We start from the raw sequence: 16,381 nt of genomic DNA, 5'->3' as shown, positions 1-16,381 counted from the left end.
AGCTAATGTCTGAAGCTAAAGGCTGCTCTCTCATTGAAGTGTCGTTTCCCAGAGTGTAGCAGAGAGCTGTGCACGGACTACTGTGAAAAGAAGCACCCGCCTTCTGCTCCTGTTGCCACTTGCAGACAAGAGAGGTGAAGCCCATTACAGCTGGTCAGATGGGCACTCAATGAACTGCGGTGTCCAGCTGTAGGGCAATCTTTTAAGCATCAAGATACTTTTAAGACTTTTTAAAACTGCTACCTATTATTCTATGTAAGTCCCAATTGAAATGATTTCTAGTTTCTTATTTTGTGCTTCGAAGGTTGGCAATAGAATATTTCTTATGAAAATCATTACAATAAGAAAATAAATGTGGGGCTTCCCTGGTGGTGCAGTGGTTAAGAATCTGCCTGCCAATGCAGGGGACACGGATTCGATGCCTGGCCCGGGGAAGATCCCACATGCCCCAGAGCAACTAAGCCCGTGCGCCACAACTACTGAGCCTGCGCTCTAGAGCCCGTGAACCACAGCTACTGAGCCCGCGCACCACAACTACTGAAGCTCACATGCCTAGAGCCCGTGCTCCGCAACAAGAGAAGCCACTGCAATGAGAAGCCCGCACACTGCAACAAAGAGTAGCCCCTGCTCGCTGCAACTAGAGAAAGCCCGTGCTCAACAATGAAGACCCAACACCACCCAAAAAAAAAAAAAAAATGTGATAGTGCTGAAGGACATTTTCTTATCCATCAGTAGCAGAATTAATAAATAGTTTTTGGTGATTGCAAACACTCAAAAACTTATCACCCTTTCTCTCTCATCTCTTTTTTTTTTTTTTTTTTCGGTAGGCCTCTCGCGTTGCGGAACACAGGCTCTGGACGCGCAGGCTCAGTGGCCATGGCTCACGGGCCCAGCCGCTCCGTGGCACGTGGGGTCTTCCCGGACGGGGGCACGAACCCGTGTCTCCTGCATCAGCAGGCAGACTCTCAACCACTGCACCACCAGGGAAGCCTTCTCTCATCTCTTTTTAAGCACAACTCATAGAATACTTTACACTTTGCATTGTACCTTGATATTTTTCACTTAGCAACACATTTGAAGATTTTTTTCCTAACAGTACATAGAGATCTGCCTGTTCTTTTTAATGGCTCATGCCATTTTAATTAGTTGAATTACCAATTAGCATATTACTCCATTAAATAATTATGCAACAACAAAGGCTGATAAATCAGTAATCAACAACCAAGACATAAACTATAAATTTTGGTAGACTTTTCCACTGTAGAAGAGGCTTTTTAGGCTGCAAGCCCTATTTTTAGCAAACATGACTTCACATATATAGTTCATCCTCACAAAATGGCAAAAAATAACTATCTAATTTATTCAATTTTTCAGTGACTGGCACCTTCGCTGTTTATTTCTTTCCACAAATGGGGAAACTAAAATTCTGGTGTATTATTCAATTAAACCAAAGAAACACAGCAAGTGGTATCCAAGCTGGGATTACAGTTCAGGGGCTCTCCTGGTTTCATGGACTGCTTATTAAGTCATGTTTCAATTAGTGCATCATTTCATATTCCCTGGTGTCTCATGCAAATGCAAAATGTTTAAGTTAAAGAGATTATGTTTTTAAGAATTCCAAATTGCATTTGAGCATAAATTCCAGGAAGCTGACTCACCTTCAGAACAAAAAAGGAATTTATAAGAAGAGGGTCCTGCAGTTAGGTATCTAGGGTCAGAATGACTGCATTTTGTCCCTCTTTCCTGAGAGTATTTGGAAGTGACTCCGAGGCCCAGATGCATAGCTCATAGTTGAATTTGTGAAAAATTCAACTATGGGCTTGGAGTGTGCTCAGATTTAGAAGCAATATGTTTTTGTCTTTTTCCATTATTCTTTGTTGTGTGAGTTAGATGAACCTTTGTATAGCCACAGAATCTAAGTCAAGCCATGTGTGTAGCAGGGACCTCGTAAATACTTTATCAAATTGACTTTTTGTTTGACTTACTTCTGCTTGCAAGTTTCTGTTCTTAAGGTTTTATCTGCTCAACATCTGTTGGTATATTTGCTGAAAACATTATAAAAAAGCATACTATTTCAAGACAAATAAGATGCTTCATATTTAAATCAATAAAAATTTGATAAATACTTCATGATTGACATGACAGTGCATAGAGAAATATTAGTATGAGCTTACTAGAATTTGTTTAGCTGCTGATTTAAACAAGTGAAAAACAGAGACATGTGGTGGGAAAGATTTTCTACTGCATCCACACGCAATATACGTACACATAATATATGATGTAGTCTTGTAAATCTGAAAAGTATACACTATGCTAATGCTCAATTTTATAATTCCTTTTAAAAATAATTATACCCTCTGCTAAGGGCAGAAAAATACTAAAATCAGTTTTCTATGCTTTCCTAGTTATGGGATGCAAACCAGCATGCCCACATACCCAATAGTTACCGTATTAGAGAACAAGCCCATAGCTTTCAGATACTAGATAAAACACACACACACACACACACACACACGTGCGCGCACACACACACACACACACACACACACACAGAATCTTTTTCCTTTTAAAAACAATGACAAAAACCAAGTAGCATTATTATTGATATTTCAACTTGTCAACCACTGGAATACTTTGTTTATTAAAAACAAATCACTTGTTCATAAAACAAGTGATGTATTTTTGTTACTGTGAGTAATCTACTTTTCTTATAGGGAAAAAAAAACTTTATTTAAATTCCTGAGTCAACTCTGCAAATAGTCTAAACAACAACAAAAAAAAACCCTCATTACATTAATAGCATCATATAATTTTCTTGGTGAATTTTATTGTCATTACAACAGTGAATTTTAGTATAATATGTTAAAGAACATCTTGAATAAAATTGAGCCTTGCTCCTGCCAAACAAATATTTCCTGATCAGAATTAATTGCTTTATACTTTTCTAATTAATCAAGAAAAATATTTTAGAAACACCAAACAAGATACATACATCACACTTATTCTTTTAACACTGATACTCTCTACCGAGTAAGATTTAGACAAAGAGGACATCTCTTTCATTAAGGGTGCAGAGAGACACTGAGTGTGATGATAATGTGGTGAATTTTAATATTACACAATTTTGAAAGAAAGAGGTAAGTTACTGTGTTTTGTACCTAAACATACTATTCATTAACAAACTATTTATAACATGATAAATTTTTTTCCAAACTGGTGCAGTGAGAATAACTATTTGTCAGGGTTAATTACCGAGAGCAGAATCCAGTGAACAGACTTTCGATTGAGCTTCCAAGAACACCTATAAGAGCCATACTACTGAACTGGGCTGCCAAGGGAGTTGCCGATGTTGCCCTGACCATGTTTAACTGGGAAGCTGCAATGGAACCACCCAGCTCCATGCTGCCTCTGATCCAGTTTCCACTGGCAAAATGGATGCCTCATGTCACTTATGCCCCATTTACTTCAGATCCACATTCTAGTCCTGCATGAATACATCTGATGGCAGAACGTAACATCTAGAAAGCTAACTGCCAGGGAGTCTGAGAAGTTCAGCTTTTAACTTTCTAGCCTTTGTAGCACACAAAGACACATTAGGAGGAGACTGGAAAAGATATTCAGCAATGCAATTTACATAATATGCCATAGAAAAGAATAGTAACATATAGAGAACAGTAGCACAAAGGAATGCATAAGTTAAATAACTATTAAAAGCTTAAATCATGGCAGATGTAGTTCTTTAGTTTTATAATTTCATATTCAGGATATTGATTCCTAGTCACAATTCTCTTTGTTCTTGCATAGAAGTTCAAGTCCCCAATCCTTTTTTTTTTTTTCCCCGGTACGCGGGCCTCTCACTGTTGTGGCCTCTCCCGTTGCGGAGCACAGGCTCTGGACGCGCAGGCTCAGCGGCCATGGCTCACCGGCCCAGCCGCCCCGCGGCATGTGGGATCTTCTCGGACCGGGGCACGAACCCGTGTCCCCTGCATCGGTAGGCGGACTCGCAACCACTGCGCCACCAGGGAAGCCCCCAATCCTTTTTTTGATATTTGAAATTTCCCAAAGCTGACTTTTCCATAACCTTTCAACATATTTACCCTCATGACTCATTAACACCAATCCTTTTTTTCACTCCCCTACACCTACAATGTACAGCCATACTTCCATACTCACCCAGTAATGTCTACTTTGGAATTTTCTCTTCCTTTCTTTTTCTGGACTTATTTAATTCTTATCCAGCTCTCAAAGGTCAACACAAATTTTATTTTCTCAGTGCAGACCTTGTCAGCATCCATTTCACAAAATAGTCTTTGTGTTTTTTTTAAAGCATAAAATGATTAAGAAGTGATATTTTTAATATTTGTTTTGTAAATGATTAATCGAAGCATAATTGACTTAAAATGAACTGCACATATTTTTATTTTATTTTATTTATTTATTTATTTTTAACATCTTTATTGGGGTATAATTGCTTTACAATGGTGTGTTAGTTTCTGCTTTATAACAAAGTGAATCAGTCATACATAAACATGTGTTCCCATATGTCTTCCCTCTTGCGTCTCCCTCCCTCCCACCCTCCCTATCCCACCCCTCCAGGCGGTCACAAAGCACCGAGCCAATATCCCTGTGCCATGCGGCTGCTTCCCACTAGCTATCTACCTTACTACGTTTGTTAGTGTGTATATGTCCATGACTCTCTCTCGCCCTGTCACAGCTCACCCTTCCCCCTCCCCATAACCTCAAGTCCGTTCTCTAGGAGGTCTGTGTCTTTATTCCTGCCTTACCCCTAGGTTCTTCATGACATTTTTTTTTTCTTAAATTCCATATATATGTGTTAGCATACGGTATTTGTCTTTTTCTTTCTGACTTACTTCATTCTGTATGACAGACTCTAGGTCTATCCAGCTCATTACAAATAGCTCAATTTCGTTTCTTTTTATGGCTGAGTAATATTCCATTGTATATATGTGCCACATCTTCTTTATCCATTCATCTGATGATGGGCACTTAGGTTGTTTCCATCTCCGGGCTATTGTAAATAAAGCTGCAATGAACATTTTGGTACATGACTCTTTTTGAATTTCGGTTTTCTCAGGGTATATGCCCAGTAGTGGGGTTGCTGGGTCATATGGTAGTTCTATTTGTAGCTTTTTAAGGAACCTCCATACTGTTCTCCATAGTGGCTGTACCAATTCACATTCCCACCAGCAGTGCAAGAGTGTTCCCTTTTCTCCACACCCTCTCCAGCATTTATTGTTTCTAGATTTTTTGATGATGGCCATTCTGACTGGTGTGAGATGATATCTCATTGTAGTTTTGATTTGCATTTCTCTAATGATTAATGATGTTGAGCATTCTTTCATGTGTTTGTTGGCAGTCTGTATATCTTCTTTGGAGAAATGTCTATTTAGGTCTTCTGCCCATTTTTGGATTGGGTTGTTTGTTTTTTTGTTATTGAGCTGCATGAGCTGCTTGTAAATTTTGGAGATTAATCCTTTGTCGGTTGCTTCATTTGCAAATATTTTCTCCCATTCTGAGGGTTGTCTTTTGGTCTTGTTTATGGTTTCCTTTGCTGTGCAAAAGCTTTGAAGTTTCATTAGGTCCCATTTGTTTATTTTTGTTTTTATTTCCATTACTCTAGGAGGTGGGTCAGAAAGGATCTTGCTGTGATTTATGTCATAGAGTGTTCTGCCTATGTTTTCCTCTAGGAGTTTGATAGTTTCTGGCCTTACATTTAGGTCTTTAATCCATTTTGAGCTTATTTTTGTGTATGGTGTTAGGGAGTGATCTAATCTCATACTTTTACATGTACCTGTCCAGTTTTCCCAGCACCACTTATTGAAGAGGCTGTCCTTTCTCCACTGTACATTCCTGCCACCTTTATCAAAGATAAGGTGACCATATGTGCGTGGGTTTATCTCTGGGCTTTCTATCCTGTTCCATTGATCTATCTTTCTGTTTTTGTGCCAGTACCATACCGTCTTGATAACTGTATCTTTGTAGTATAGTCTGAAGTCAGGGAGCCTGATTCCTCCAGTTCCTTTTTTCGTTCTCAAGATTGCTTTGGCTATTCGGGGTCTTTTGTGTTTCCATACAAATTGCAAAATTTTTTGTTCTAGTTCTGTGAAAAATGAACTGCACATATTTTAAATGTACATTTTGATGTTTTGATATATGGTTACACCATTGAAATCAAAATTTCCTCCTGCCCTTTTTTCCATTTTTTTTTACTGTGGTAAAATACACATAAGACTTACTGTTATAACCCTTTTGTGTGTACAATTCAGTCTTATTAGATACATTCATATTGTTGTATAACAACAATACTTTCTTAACTGTCCTTGTAATGGCACTAGCTCTCTATATGCCACAAGTTATCCTGCTTTCTGTATTGGCACGATAGACTTCTTGGTCATTTGACTCAGGCTGTCTGGATAAAAATCAGGGGTTCATAGAATCACAGAAAGACTGAAGACTAGGCTAGAAAGTGAATGAAAAACAAGGGTTAGGCAACTTACACCACAGCAAATATTAAAGTGGAGGGACAGTCCTTCCCATGTTCTCCCTATGCTTCAGGGAAATTTGAACTCCAGTAATCTCTATATTGTTAAGTCACATGTTCAGGATTTGAAGTCCCATGTGTGAGGCTGTGTTTCTGATTGGAGAACCCAAGTCAAGCATACAATCGCTGGCAGGACAGGGGCAGGGAGGGGGGCTGTTCTGCTTCCATGGGCTTCCATGGTGGGAGGGGTCCCTACCTTAAAGACTATACACAATAGGGGATTCCCCAGATGGGGGTTTTTATCAACTGTTCATGCATCTTCCAACTCTCTAATGTGATTATAAGGCCTTGCCTTGTGTATCTCTCATTTTCCTATAATTGGAAAATTTCTAAATATATTGCAGTTGTCCATATACATTTTAAAAATTAATTTAAATAGCAAGATATTACTCTTACATTTCTCAGAGGTTATGTTCAACTAATACTCACTAGTTCATTTGGTATAAATAAATAAAAATATAAATAAATGGGTGAATGGGGCAGTAAACCCAAGATTGCTGAATGTCTACTTCTATGTCCAATCTCATTTATGAGCATATTTGATTCATGCCAGATGGTTTTGAACAGGACCAAATATCAAGGACCTTTTGCCGTGAACCAAATGTCTCCATGGATGTTTTGGACAGGACCAAAATGGCCTGCAAATATCAAGGACCTTTGGAAATTTTGGGCAGGACCAAATATCAAGGACCTTTTGGCATGGACCAAATGTCTTAACGGATGTTTTGGATAGGACCAAATGTCTGCTAACCAAGTGTGTGCTATCTGAGAATATAGATACTTTTATTTCTTCCTTTCCAGTTTGAATGTCTTTTATTTCTTTTTCTTGCCTAATTGCTCTGCTAGAATTTCCAGGACTATGTTGAATAGAAATGATGAAAGCAGCCATCCTCATCCTGTTCTTGATCTCAAGGAAACACTTTCCATCTTTCACCATTGAGTGTGATGTTAGCTACACAGATTTTTTGTAGTTTAGAATATTCCATCCACTTTTACCTCTGCTGCCACTTTTTGAGTATTTTTTTTTATTTTTAAAAATTTTCTATTATTGCTTTTTAAAAACTCAAGCTAGTCACATGCTAGTTCTCTGTTCTGTCCTTTCCAAAACTATCATATTTATTTTTATCATTTTCATCTGTGTATCCATATCCTCTTTATGCTAGGGGAGCTTTCTTAATTTTGTTCTACACATTACTGATCCCATTTTTTTTATTATTGGTTCAGTTCTGTTCTTTCCCCAGTATGAATTTTTATTTTGTCATTGCACTTTAATTTTCTTGTATTCAGTCCGTATTGTCCATATTGTCTTTTTTCTTGGCTTGTTCTCTTATTATGATCTTCTGTCTCTTTTCCACAAAGGCCACATCTTTTCACATTTCATTTTACATTTACACTACAAGTACAAAAAAACAACCTGTATTTACATATGTTGACATACATGAGAATGTCAAGCAATTTTATAAAATTTTGTCTTGAGTACTAAAATGCAGCTTTCTATTTCCCTCTGTATCTCTTTTTATATTTACAGCTGTTTTTAAATATATGTGTATAATTTTTTACTAATTCTGGTCTTTCCTATTTAACTTTAAACTTATTGCAGAAGGCCCATGTCTAATTTATTTTCCATTCTATGTCCAGTGCCTCACACAGTGCTTATTATGTAGAACAGGTTCAAAAAATATTTGTTGAACAAATGAGTAAATAAATAGTTTTAGAATTATCTCTATCTTTCCCTTACATTATGTTTCTCAGAGACGTGAGGTTGAACTTGTACATGTATTTGTTTATCAATATGACAAGATCTAGCTACATTTAAGATTTTAAACACGGATAGGCCTGGACCTACTCTTGTCTATGTGAATAGTAGTTGAATGTTTTTTCAGATCTGAAGTCAGAAGGTAAATTGGCATTCTATTCCAATTTCTAGCAGAAAATTTCCCTATACAATTCTGCCCTCATTAGGGTGCCTTCTTATCCCTCTTCCATGTGATCTTAACAACCTGTACTAATGGAATGTATTTAAAAACTACAAATTCCAACATGCACTGCTACCTGGCTTTAGCTTGCACACATCCCAAGATGCTAATTGCCACTACCCATCATTTTAGATGGTCTGTAAGTGGATGTGGTGTGCAAATCTGGGGAGTAGTGATGGGGATGAGTTTCTGTGTGTATGCATGTATAAAATATTTTTCTAGCTAACTAAAAATGAAGCATCTTAAACTTGTGTAATAAAGAAATTAATACGTGGTATCCAGGCTGCTACAAATTGTGAATGTCTAAGTTAGAGAATAATCAATATACCCCCCTTTTTAAAAATTTTTAAATTTTTTTTTACTCCCCTTTTAAAAAGTAGTCTGTATTTACTGAGATGAAATCTAGATTGTTAAAAAAATCAGGACAGTTATATTCCTTTCATAGTTCATGGGTTTTTCACCCGAATTTTGATATTAGGTGTTTTTTATTCAGTCTCAATTTTCAGCTGTGGTGTGGGATTTTGTGTTTTTTCCTGTATATTTTAGTAGGAAGTAGGAAAACTTGTATAGGTGACTCTTTTCTAGATGTCATTCTAAATTGAAGATTCCTGAATTCTGTTTTCAAATTGATAGCTGGGTACTACCTGAAAGAATAGTAAATTCACAGAGTCTTCCAAATCTTTTTTTCAAACAAAATGTGGTGATATCACCAGATAATGATCAATGAGGTAACTGGAGGCTCTCAGGAATTAAAGTGTGAAACCATGGGCCAGAATATAAGTGAAAAATTGTAAATATTCTTCATACTGAGTCTGGTTAACTGTTAACAAGACACCATTCTACCAAAAGTTCCTAAAGGGTCTCTGCTAATTATGGACCAGTATATCTCACCCTCCTAATGGATAGCCAGTAACATCTGTAGTTAAAGGTAGGTTTTCTGAACAAATATCTTTGAAATTGATTATCTTTCCATCAGTGGCTTTATGGCTACAGCACAAGATATGGTTCCCTACCTTAAATCAAATTTGGTCAAGGCATTAAGGAACTATTCCTCTGCCAGGATTCTGCCATTCCTGGTCTCTGCCATGGTCACAATCTATCCTGTCCCCAACCAGCACTGGATGACATACCTAATACCACAGGATGGCCCTTGATTTCTAACCATTGTCATTATTTATTTCGAGGCAGAAAGCAGCTATAGTTGCTCTATGTGACTTTATTGGAACTTTAAATGTTTATTTCTCAGTATCAGAGTTTGAAGTTTGGGAGAAATTTCTTACTACTATGATAAAATGCATTTATGAATTTCAACTTGGCATGAGGATGGAAGAGATGATATAGCGTGTTGAATCATATTAAAATTTTAATTTAAGATCCCTTAGTTTGGGCTACATTAATTTGTATAATCTTGAAGTAGAATTTTGTTAAAATGTGTTGCGGTAAGTCGTGATTGAACGTGTGAAATAAAAAGCTCCTCACCTCCAAGATAGGATCTCTTTTTCTTGGAGGAAGAGCTACTTTTCATTTTCCTCAACTCAACATGTTTAGGGGACAAGGAGATATGGTCAGCTAGTACTAACTGTTGGTGGAAATGCTCTTGGGGCTTATAACCACTACCAGATCCCTGTGGGATATAGAGACGGATATGAAGATCAGTCAACTAATATTGAACTCTTTCCCAGTGAAAACCAAATAATGGTGTGATACTGATCAAGTTGTTGGTTAGTCTGAAAGGGTGACTATTTGATAGTTATTTACATGTTTGCATGCCCAGCTCTGAATGGGAGAATATGATCTCTACTAGGCATCATTGTGAACAACCCATATGGGGCTGAATTGCATACACAATGCTTGCTCAGAAATCAGGCAGGGTCAGGGTCAAGAGTAACCGTGAATGCCACCATTTTACAAACGAAGTAAGAGAGGCAGAAACTAGCTGAGAAATTCCTTAGGGTACATCCCAAATTAGGGACAGACTAAGAATGAAATTCACAAGCACTGTGGTTTCAGTCTGTTGCTTAGTCACCGAATCTTTCCTCTATTCAGCCTTCAGTCATGGTTCTCCCTTTAGATTGAAAGACAGATTTACTTATGAAAGTTGGTGCATATAGTGTGACGGGGAATGATCAGGAGCAAGAATCCAAGAGACGTTTCTAAATGTAGCCATTGTGGACGTGGGCAGATTTAGGCAGCAAATATTTTATTCATTACTTCAGATGTATCTTTCATTTTAAAGAGGATACATACTTTCAAAAAAATTGGCATTATAGTAAAGCAAGAAAGAACAATTAAAAATTAATTGTCCAATTATCCAAAAAAAATCATTTTACTGAATTTCTTTCTTTGAACACACATATACAATTTTTATTATACGTATTATATTCTAATTTTATCAATCTTTAGACTATGTTTGAAATTTTTAAAAAGTAATTATAACAATTATTGTGAAGATTGGAATTTAATGGTTAGAATTCTAAAGGACTGGCTACTACTCTGAGGCTGAACATACAAAATATGACAGAAATTCAGGGTTTGCCGTGCAGTTCTATAGAGATATAATAAATATTTGTTGAATAAATGAACATGTATATATGTAGGTAGATAATGCTTTATATTATTTATATTTATATTACTTATATTTATATGTGTGAACACCCATAATTGGCTCAAATGGCTAGGAAGAGACCAGAAATAAATACCAAAGTCTTCAATGGGATTTCTTTATCTCATAATACTATATAATAATAATGACCATTTATTATGTACCTACTGTTGTACATAATGCCATACATATGTAAATTCTCTTTACAACAACAACCAAGAAAGAAGTGCACAATTATCTCAATTTTGCAGATGAAGCTTAGAGAATTGAAGTTATTTGCACAGGTTCACACAGCTAGTAAGTTGCTGAATTTGAACCAATTTATATTTAATTCCAAAGTCCTTCCATTTTTAATCAGGGCAAGGGGGTAATAACAAACTTCAGTTTCTGAATATCTATAGTTTCACAAAAGATTAGATGCTACTAAAAGACTAATAAATGAGGTTAGTCTCCTACTAGCCAAACTCAGTGACCTATTATAATAAATTATATAAATTTATTCCTCTATAAATATATGGCATAAATATCTTTTATGGAAGGAAAATTCTTCTTTTAAAATTATCAATAAAATAAAGGTGTAGTGTTCTGAATGTTGTATGTTGGAAATTTACCCTCTGCTAAACTATTCTGGTCTACCTATCACTTTAAAAAAACAGTTTTGAGGTATACTTGAAATACAATAAACTGTATATCTTAAAAGTGTACAATTTGGTAAGTCTGACATATGCATATGCATGTGAAGCCATCACCACATGTCCATCACCCCACTGCCTTCATGTTTTTATGTGAAGCCCCCTCTCATCCTTTCCCCTCTTCCCCCTGCCTACTAGGCAACCACTGATCTATTTTCTGTCACTATAGATTAAATGATTATGTAGTTTCCAGAGTTTTATATAAATGGAATTATATAGTGTATATTTTTTTGGTCTGGATTCTTTATCATAATTATTTAAAATTCATCCTTTGTTGTGTGTATCAAAAATCCATTTATTTTTATCGTTGAGTAGTATTCCATGGTATGTATTTACCACAATTTGTTTATTCATTCTCCTTTGATAGATATTTAGGTAGCTTATAATGTTTGGCTATTATAAATAAAGCTGCTATGAACATTCATGTACAATTTGCTTTGTGGACATATGCTTTCTTTTCTCTCAGTAAAATACCTAGGAGTGGAATGGCTGGATCATATTGTAGTGTACGTTTAACTATTTGAGAAATTACCAAACTGTTTAACAAAGTTGTACCATTTTACATTCCCACCAGTAGTGCATGAGAGTTCCAGTTCCCTATATTCTCCTCTACCCATGGAAAGGTCAGTCTTTTAATTTGAGCCATTCTGATCTATCTACCATTTAAAAATGATATTAACAAGTTAAACAATCATTCTTTTTTTGGTGGTGTAAATATTCAAACTAGGATAATATTAAGCTAAAAATGTCAAAAGGATAAAGCCTTCCTTGATCACATTATATAACATTGTCAATTTTTAAAATATTTGATGATGTTATGAACATTTTTATTTCAGGGTTTTCCATTTAATAAGTCCTAGGTTAGAGAAAATGTTATTTATGGGTCTTTTTTTATGGCTTTCCTGAAGTTTTATAACTTTCATAGGTAAGTCATGTATATTTTTGTTACTCTAGTTTTAGTTATTTTGAAATTTTTTTGTTACTGTGAATATCATTTTAAAAATAATATTTTATATATATTTTCTATATTTTAAAAATATTATTGATTGTTTATAGGAACAATGTCTTAGGTTTATTCAACCTCTTTGATAAACTTTTAACAGTGGGTTTATCTATAGATTCATTTATATTTTCTATATGTAGGCAATCATTTTGTTTGAAATGATGTTTTTTCATCTTTTCCAATTGTATACCTCTTATTTATCTTTTAATATTGTATAGCACTCAAATTAAATGCTTTTTCAAACCGACAGGTTATTAAGGTTCTCTTCCTAGTGTTCATTTTGGACCAAACAGGCAAATGGTATGGTGCCCTTTGAAGACATGAATTCTAGTCTGTGCTACTTATTATCTGTGTAAACTCGAGCAAGTAATTTGTTTAACTGAGTCTCAGTTCCTTCATCTGAGAATAGGGCTAATAAAAATATTTGCAAACAATTTACTGGGATGATATGAAGAACAAATGAAATAAAATATGTGAAAGCAATTTTTAAGCTGTAAACTGACATGCAGAGATTAAATTATATGCCCTTTATGGAGGAGCTATTGCATCTGTTTCTTTGGAGTTGTTTCAAGGGAGCTATTTTATCCTTAAGTAACTTTATAAATAGTCATTAGCTTGTTAAGAACTTCTCTTTTTATTCAGTGATTGGTTCAGAGCCAACTATAAGAAAAGTCAGCATGACAAATTAATATAAATAATGAGAAAATCATAACAGTTTGGTGTTTCAGCAAAAAGGTAAAAATCTGAGAGAAAGCAAACCAAACTAATAAAGGTATCATATGTGGGGATGCTTTTGAGAATAAGACATTGTCTTGGTTTAGAAATTAGATCATAGAAAAACCTGCAATATGAAGTATGGTCACTCTAAATGACATAATTTGAACACAATAATCATCATTACAGTTATATTTCGGTAGTCTGTAGGAGTTCTACTCATTGCTAGATGACAAATTTTAAAGTAGTTTTCCTTTTTTATACAGAAAAATTTATATGAGAAATATGTATAGCCACATACTCTAGCTAAATGTTAATACTGAATTACTCATAAAACTGGTCATCAAGAAATTGTTCTGGTCTTTGAAGTAAGACTTGCATTCTGATCAATGAACATTCACTCTTGTTGATCAAAGGCAAACCAGTTATCAAAAGAAGAAAGAAAAACTAGGTCAAAAGGTGAAAAACAAATGGGGAATAAACTAAAAGAAAGTATCTTTCATTCCTAGATCACTAGTTAATCATGAGTTTTTTTAAAAAACATATTTAAACATTTTAGTCATTGTAAGACACCATGGATTATACTAGTTTTCACCAGTTTAGACACATGAACAGAATCTATGGTGATTTGTATAACAGGCGATGATTTTTAAATGTGACAAATGGAAAGCATACTTTGCAATAGTGGAAAAGAGGTAATTTTGCCACCCTGAATCTACCCAGAATTTATAAATTAGGGTATTTTCCAATTGCTACTATATGTTCCTGCAACATGGATGAAATAATTGAACTCTTAACTTTAAAATTATGTCCATAAATCTAATGCCATGGTAAATAGGGTTCAAGCAAGTAGCACAGAGTTCTGACTTTGAGGGCAAGAAATCCTAAGTTTTTCCTGAGTTTGAGCTACTCCTGACTTATTCAAAGTGGATACGTAGAAGTGTGTTGTGGGAGGAGAAGAGGAGAAAGGAGTATCGGGAAGGTGTCCTCACAGGGAAATCATTGATCACAGAGAAGGGTATGTCTGCCAGCTGCGTTGTCTTGAGTCTGAGCTATGGAGAATGATGTGTCGTCATGGCTTGGATGTTGACTCTTAAGGGTTATAGATTAATGGGTAGATTGGAGCTAGGTGCTGAAGAATGTTATTTTAGGAGAACCTCAAACAAAGCATCTCTATAAGCAAACTATGGAATTTTGTATATCTTCAACCTTTTCTATTATTTCTTCCAATTTTTTGTAACCTGACTTTTCTCAGTCTTTCATCTACCCTATTTCTACCATTAATTGGCTTCCACTGCCATCTCTCACTACTTTGATGATGTCAGCACAGAGTTCCGCATTTTCTTCTCTATTCTGCATTCTCATCTCTATCTCTGTGCTTGATTCATAAAACTATGGATTCGTATTTTCTGAATCACTTCAACTTTGCTGAATTAAATCCTCAGTTCATTTCAGCCAGGTATCAACCACCATCCTGTCTTAGATCATGCCAGCATTTTGAATATCTGAATATCTTAGAGTAACAAATCCCCTCATCATAATTTCATTGATTTCATATCTTTCACTCCTTCACTTCTACTACCATCCTATACCTTCTTAAAGAGTTCATCCCCTCCTTATGACTTTTGATTCTTTGATTTCTTAGTTGTCTTGATATGTTTCCTGCTCTACGCAGTAGTTTATACCATTCTTTCTGTCCAGAATACTATCCACCTATTGAAATACTCTTCAGCATCCAAAGATCATTCTGAATGCCATTTGCCTGAAGCATTCTCTGACGTCTTCGGTTGCGATAAAAAACCTTTACATTGATAAGTTGCTTTCTCCTACAGTATTTTATTTTATGATCGTAGCAACCTTGTGAGTTCTGCTGTTATTGCATCCATTTTACAGGTGGCAGAAATGGATTTATAGATGAGGTTTTACTCCTTGTTCAGTGCTCTTTCTGCTAACCCAGACTGCCAGAAGCAAATCCTCAGAATTTGTTTAGTATATCGTTTGCATCATTCAATAACTTAACTTATAGTGGTTTATTGTGTAGTTATTTTTATACATGTAAGAGCTCCCGCTTCTATTTTTTAAGCTCTAGATAATGTCTTAATTTCCTTTAGAGTCCCAAAGCAGCTGCCCCAGTGCCTTAAACATGGAAGATGCTCAATATATATTTGTTGAATAGATGAACAAATTAATTAAAGGACAGTACAAAAGATAGAGTGTTGGAAGCCAGACCCAGGATGCAGGGCAACATGCTTTCACAATACTATTTTGTAAGTAAAACAATTGAGGCTTAAAGGGGGCAAAAGGTTTCTTGGGGTCACATCACAAATTAGGAACAGAATTAAAAAGAAAACTCAGAGGCCCTGAGGTTCCACTCTGCTGCTTAGTCACTGAATCTTTCTTCTTTTCAGCTTTCAGTCATGGCTCTCTCTCTAGATTGAAAGAAAGATTCGCTTATGGAAAATGGTGCATATAGTGTGACGGGGAATGAGAGTCTGGCCCCATGACATTTCCATACACCCTTAACAAGATCAGCTGTGTTTAGCATCTTTCTTTATCAGTTTTATCCACTTCATGAGCTTTCAGGTTTAAATGTGATCCTTACTTCTTAAACGATCCCATAAATATGGGGATGTTATGAAGATAAGTGATGCAAGACACATAATATCTTGCAAGCTCCGTAGAAGAAAGGTATTACATAAATACAAAGCATGATTATTTCTGCCACTAGCAAGACTAAGTTTACCAAAACATAGTTCACAGGCTGCTGAGCCATCAGCAGATGATATATATATATATATATATATATATATACATATATATATATATATATAT

This window comes from Aethalodelphis obliquidens, unplaced genomic scaffold (assembly GCF_003676395.1).
Source record: "Aethalodelphis obliquidens isolate GAN/ISIS:26980383/991018 unplaced genomic scaffold, ASM367639v1 scaffold81, whole genome shotgun sequence".
Taxonomy (NCBI): Eukaryota; Metazoa; Chordata; class Mammalia; order Artiodactyla; family Delphinidae; genus Aethalodelphis; species Aethalodelphis obliquidens.
The sequence above is the reverse complement of the archived record's forward strand: the minus strand, read 5'-3'. Positions refer to the sequence as shown.